Below are 6,835 nucleotides of genomic sequence, written 5' to 3'. Positions count from 1 at the left end.
ATAGTAAAGTACAGATACCCCCAAAAACAACTTGAGTAGTAGTTTTACTTAAATATAATATATACACAGACTGTTTGTTCCGAGCAGTTTTGGATAGAGAAACATCCCTTTTAAGGTTAGAGGTTAGGGAAGATACGATTTTGAATGAGAATCAATTGTTTTGTCCCCACGGGGACAGTAAAACAAACGTGTTGGGGGGGGGGTCTAAAGAGGGAGCCTGGTGGGATTACACATAATAGACTTCCATCTAGCTCACAAAGAAACACGCAACGTTTCTACCTTGGGCATGTGAACCGATCTAGAGAAAGCAGGAATCGCGCTCGGCCCCTTTAAGGGCAGACTGCGAGGACTGTTAAATAGATCAGAGAGGGAGATCAACACACGCACACACAGCCATCCCTTGGGCTGAGAGGCGGTGGATCCTAAAGTGTAGTGTGCGTCGAGCGGATATGGAGAAAATGTAACGTTGCCGCGGTAGCCTCCTAATCTCCGATATGAAGAGAAGTAATGCATAGTATTGGCCTTGATTGGACAACAAAATAACAACAAACCAACAGTGCGAGGATTGGCTCCCCGACATCAGCGGGGATCGTAGCGCCGTGCAGTGAGTCGGACATCGAGGTGAGCGCTGCTGCGTTCATGTTTTCCATTTTGTGGCTTCCGACCTGCTTGGATGTTGCTGGGCGCTATAGCGCGCATTCTAGTCTACTATTTGCCTTTATGGTCGCCAACCTGTAGCTTAAGCTACGTTCCACATATCATTTTATTAATAGGCTATGACAATGTTTGCGTCGTGCTTTAGTGAGGAGGGTAGCAATTCTCGGCTCGGCAGTTTGGCTCAGCCCTCACTGTGTTCGCTCCAGGTGCTGAAGGATAGCCGTTTGTCTATTCGCCCCGACAACGCGCCTGGTGCTGAAACGCATCCATTTAAAAACATTGTCGCGACACACTGGTAACCTAGGCTTTAACAGACTCGATTGATGCCGTTCTTATTACACCTCAATGATTGATGGGCTTCCTCCGAGAGGCCTCAAGACAACGCTACTCGGGATTGGGACTATGCGGTAAGGGACTTTTCCCCTAATCCATTTAGCGGATCTAGGGGTAGGTCTCTCGAGGGGACATTAACAAAGACCACAATAACATGTCTGCAGCAGTCATTGCCAATCTCAGAGTCTGTGTCCTGGCTTTGCCTATAAAGTCTACTCTGTTAACAGCCATTCATTGACGCGGATTTCGGGACCCGTTCTTTCAGTCGCAGACTCGGTGCTCAGCCGTTCAATAGCCGGTTATTTCTCATTCATGAGCACCGCATCCGCGCGCACATGGTACCACAGCATATTAATTTTTCCCATTGATTATTAAAAGGCCTAGGCTAGTGATATATATTTTACAGTTCTATCTAATTGGTAATGGCTCTTATAGGCATAATGTTGTTATAGCGGACTGTTTCATTCGATAGACTATGATCAAACAGAGGCTACAGTGAAGATCAAACAACAATCATGCCACGTATTAAATGATCAGTGCAGTGCAACATGTAGGCTAACCTAGGCAATGTTTACTACAGATTGGTTTTGTTACCAGTCTACTAAAAAAACATGATCCAGTAACCTATTTGTTCACAGAATTCATTCTCTGATTACAGCATATGTATGCACCGGTCATATTTTATAGTTTCAAGATGAAAAGAAAACTCCCACATCTTGAATTTCAGGGTGTTTTGATCATCTGTGAAATGAATATAGTGATTGAGAGAAACCGGAAGAAGCAACGAGTCGCGGAATGAGCGTCTCACGCACTCGATCCTTTATCACCTTTGGTCATAATGGAGGAACGCTGCTCACTCAATATGTACATTCGTTCTGTTTGTCTCCGGTCTGCTCTCACGCTAATGAGTGTGTTTAACATGCTCAGTGGCGTGTGGGTTGTTTACAAGTGGCTCCTGGTTCTTTTACAGCACTGGGGGCGCCTGTAGACCAACAGTAGCCACAATCACAACTCAGCGATAGATTCCTGTCGCTTAGCGATAGATTCCTGTCCCTCAGCGATAGATTCCTGTCGCTCAGCGATAGATTCCTGTCCCTCAGCGATAGATTCCTGTCGCTCAGCGATAGATTCCTGTCCCTCAGCGATAGATTCCTGTCCCTCAGCGATAGATTCCTGTCCCTCAGCGATAGATTCCTGTCCCTCAGCGATAGATTCCTGTCGCTCAGCGATAGATTCCTGTCGCTCAGCGATAGATTCCTGTCCCTCAGCGATAGATTCCTGTCGGTAGGATTTCTGTGATACAGCTCACCTCAAAGGCATTGTTTTCATGTTTGTGTGTACTCTGAGTACATTATGCTTGTAAATAGTATGGCCATAGGGCAGTAAGTTATGCCTGCCCTGACTGCTGTCATCATGTCAGCCCAGTCTGGCGCTATCAGTCTGTATAGGAGAGGCTGTATCTGTGAAGGCACCCGTCTGTATAGGAGAGGCTGTATCTGTGAAGGAACCAGTCTGTATAGGAGAGGCTGTATCTGTGAAGGAACCCGTCTGTATAGGAGAGGCTGTATCTGTGAAGGCACCCGTCTGTATAGGAGAGGCTGTATCTGTGAAGGAACCCGTCTGTATAGGAGAGGCTGTATCTGTGAAGGAACCCGTCTGTATAGGAGAGGCTGTATCTGTGAAGGAACCCGTCTGTATAGGAGAGGCTGTATCTGTGAAGGCACCCGTCTGTATAGGAGAGGCTGTATCTGTGAAGGCACCCGTCTGTATAGGAGAGGCTGTATCTGTGAAGGCACCCGTCTGTATAGGAGAGGCTGTATCTATGAAGGAACCAGTCTGTATAGGAGAGGCTGTATCTGTGAAGGAACCAGTCTGTATAGGAGAGGCTGTATCTGTGAAGGAACCCGTCTGTATAGGAGAGGCTGTATCTGTGAAGGAACCCATCTGTATAGGAGAGGCTGTATCTGTGAAGGAACCCGTCTGTATAGGAGAGGCTGTATCTGTGAAGGAACCCGTCTGTATAGGAGAGGCTGTATCTGTGAAGGAACCAGTCTGTATAGGAGAGGCTGTATCTGTGAAGGCACCCGTCTGTATAGGAGAGGCTGTATCTGTGAAGGCACCCGTCTGTATAGGAGAGGCTGTATCTGTGAAGGAACCCGTCTGTATAGGAGAGGCTGTATCTGTGAAGGAACCCGTCTGTATAGGAGAGGCTGTATCTGTGAAGGCACCCGTCTGTATAGGAGAGGCTGTATCTGTGAAGGCACCCGTCTGTATAGGAGAGGCTGTATCTGTGAAGGCACCCGTCTGTATAGGAGAGGCTGTATCTGTGAAGGCACCCGTCTGTATAGGAGAGGCTGTATCTGTGAAGGCACCCGTCTGTATAGGAGAGGCTGTATCTGTGAAGGCACCCGTCTGTATAGGAGAGGCTGTATCTGTGAAGGCACCCGTCTGTATAGGAGAGGCTGTATCTGTGAAGGCACCCGTCTGTATAGGAGAGGCTGTATCTGTGAAGGCACCCGTCTGTATAGGAGAGGCTGTATCTGTGAAGGCACCCGTCTGTATAGGAGAGGCTGTATCTGTGAAGGCACCCGTCTGTATAGGAGAGGCTGTATCTGTGAAGGCACCCGTCTGTATAGGAGAGGCTGTATCTGTGAAGGCACCCGTCTGTATAGGAGAGGCTGTATCTGTGAAGGCACCCGTCTGTATAGGAGAGGCTGTATCTGTGAAGGCACCCGTCTGTATAGGAGAGGCTGTATCTGTGAAGGCACCCGTCTGTATTGGAGAGGCTGTATCTGTGAAGGGGGGAGCAAAACTGATTCTAGATCTGTTGCTAGGCTACGTCCCACTTCTACCTGGAGAAGAGAACATTCCTCTCTGTGACAGTTGGTTGAGAGTCAGGAAGCAGCCGGCAGGACTGATATGACCTCATGAGGGAAGAAAGAGGTCAGGTCAAAGGTCATAGTGTGTGGTAAGGGAGGGTTGTATAACGTTGACCTCTGACCCCTTACCTCATGAGGTCTAATCTATGGGCTGGCATCCTTTCTTATGAATGTCTGCTGCTCCCTCTCTCTGGCATCCTTTCTTATGAATGTCTGCTGCTCCGTCTCTCTGGCATCCTTTCTTCTGAATGTCTGCTGCTCCGTCTCTCTGGCATCCTTTCTTCTGAATGTCTGGCATCCTTTCTTCTGAATGTCTGCTGCTCCGTCTCTCTGGCATCATCTCTTCTGAATGTCTGGCATCCTTTATTCTTAATGTCTGCTGCTCCGTCTCTCTGGCATCCTTTCTTCTGAATCTGCTGCTCCATCTCTCTGGCATCCTTTATTTTGAATGTCTGCTGCTCTGTCTCTCTGGCATCCTTTATTTTGAATGTCTGCTGCTCCGTCTCTCTGGCATCCTTTCTTCTGAATCTGCTGCTCCATCTCTCTGGCATCCTTTCCTCTGAATGTCTGCTGCTCCGTCTCTCTGGCATCATCTCTTCTGAATGTCTGGCATCCTTTATTCTGAATGTCTGCTGCTCTGTCTCTGGCATCCTTTCTTCTGAATGTCTGCTGCTCCGTCTCTGGCATCCTTTCTTCTGAATGTCTGCTGCTCCATCTCTCTGGCATCCTTTATTTTGAATGTCTGCTGCTCTGTCTCTCTGGCATCCTTTCTTCTGAATGTCTGCTTGCTCCATCTCTCTGGCATAATTTCTTCTGAATGTCTGGCATCCTTTATTCTTAATGTCTGCTGCTCTGTCTCTCTGGCATCCTTTCTTCTGAATGTCTGCTGCTCCATCTCTCTGGCATCATTTCTTCTGCTATGCATTTAGGCTGCCATTGGTTTCTCTGGCCTCTGATGCCAGGCTTCCTTTGGTGAGTAAGTCAGTCCCAGTAGTGTCACACTAGACTACCCTCCACTGTCTGATCTGCTGTTATAGATCCCGAAGGAACAAATCTTGTTAATTTGAGATATAATTCCCAGAGGAAACAGATGACTTCTGGATAGACTTCTGTGTGGCTGTGGCCCTGTGTTTACACTACATTCTACCCTTGTAGGCCTGTGTGTGTTCTGTGTCTGTGTCTGCCTATCATTTTATCTTATGTGTCTGGTTGTGAATTTGGCCTGTGCAATTTCCTGCTCTTCCCAGCAGTGACTTCCTGTGTATGTGTTTACTGTAGTAAAGAGAACACATGACTTGTCCTGGCCAGGATTATCTTAGAAAGCATGACAGGGCCCAGTATCCCTCGGGTGGGAGAACGCCATCACCAGCAGTCCATTTCAACCAATTGGAGGGAGAGAGTCCCCAACCCACAGCCCTGCTGAGCTGGCAGGGAAGTCCTCAGAACAGTGTGTGTGTGTGACTGTGTGAGTGCAGCTGTAATAGTGTTGTATTAATCAACGTGATGTACTGAACAGAACATCTCCTTGGAGGACTGGATCCGATCGCCCTGCTCATGTCTCCTGGTCAATGTGTTTTAGCAGGCTGGAGTTGCCTCTCTGCCTCTGCTCCAAGTAATGTCCCTTTTCCTGTCCATATCCCCTGGGACAGTTACTGTTAACGGTACTGAAACCATCTGATACACACACACACACACCCACACACAGTTACTGTTGACGGTACTGAAACCATCTGATACACACACACCCACAGTTACTGTTGACGGTACTGAAACCATCTGATACCCACACACAGTTACTGTTGACAGTACTGAAACCATCTGATACACACACACACACACCCACACACAGTTACTGTTGACGGTACTGAAACCATCTGATACACACACACCCACAGTTACTGTTGATGGTACTGAAACCATCTGATACACACACACCCACAGTTACTGTTGACAGTACTGAAACCATCTGATACGCACACACACACCCACCCACAGTTACTGTTGACGGTACTGAAACCATCTGATACACACACACACACACAGTTACTGCTAGGGTACTAAAACCATCTGATACACACACACCCACACACAGTTACTGTTGACAGTACTGAAACCATCTGATACACACACCCACACACAGTTACTGTTGACGGTACTGAAACCATCTGATACACACACACCCACAGTTACTGTTGACAGTACTGAAACCATCTGATACACACACACACACCCACACACAGTTACTGTTGACAGTACTGAAACCATCTGATACACACACACACACACACCCACACACAGTTACTGTTGACAGTACTGAAACAATCTGATACACACACTGACACCCACACACAGTTACTGTTGACAGTACTGAAACAATCTGATACACACACACACCCACACACAGTTACTGTTGACAGTACTGAAACCATCTGATACACACACACACACCCACACACAGTTACTGTTGACAGTACTGAAACCATCTGATACACACACACCCACAGTTACTGTTGACGGTACTGAAACCATCTGATACACACACACCCACAGTTACTGTTGACAGTACTGAAACCATCTGATACACACACACACCCACACACAGTTACTGTTAACGGTACTGAAACCATCTGATACACACACACACACACACACAGTTACTGTTGACAGTACTGAAACCATCTGATACACACACACACACCCACACACAGTTACTGTTGACAGTACTGAAACCATCTGATACACACACACACACCCACACACAGTTACTGTTGACAGTACTGAAACAATCTGATACACACACACACACCCACACACAGTTACTGTTGACAGTACTGAAACCATCTGATATACACACACACACACACACACACACAGTTACTGCTAGGGTACTAAAACCATCTGATACACACACACACAGTTACTGCTAGGGTACTAAAACCATCTGATACACACACACACACACACAC

General features: G+C 47.2%; 1 protein-coding gene across 1 annotated transcript in view; it reads left to right on the top strand.

Annotated features, from left to right (window-relative positions):
• Positions 1 to 407: 407 nt before the first annotated feature.
• LOC115125637 (SH2B adapter protein 2) overlaps positions 408 to 6,835 on the top strand; it is a 57,073-nt gene continuing 50,645 nt past the window's right edge. Inside the window, 1 exon segment of the mRNA XM_065024201.1 lies at positions 408 to 621. The gene's annotated coding sequence lies outside the window, so the exon portion shown is untranslated.

Source organism: Oncorhynchus nerka, linkage group LG11, assembly GCF_034236695.1.
Source record: "Oncorhynchus nerka isolate Pitt River linkage group LG11, Oner_Uvic_2.0, whole genome shotgun sequence".
Lineage (NCBI taxonomy): Eukaryota > Metazoa > Chordata > Actinopteri > Salmoniformes > Salmonidae > Oncorhynchus > Oncorhynchus nerka.
This window is presented reverse-complemented; position numbering and strand designations above follow the sequence as displayed.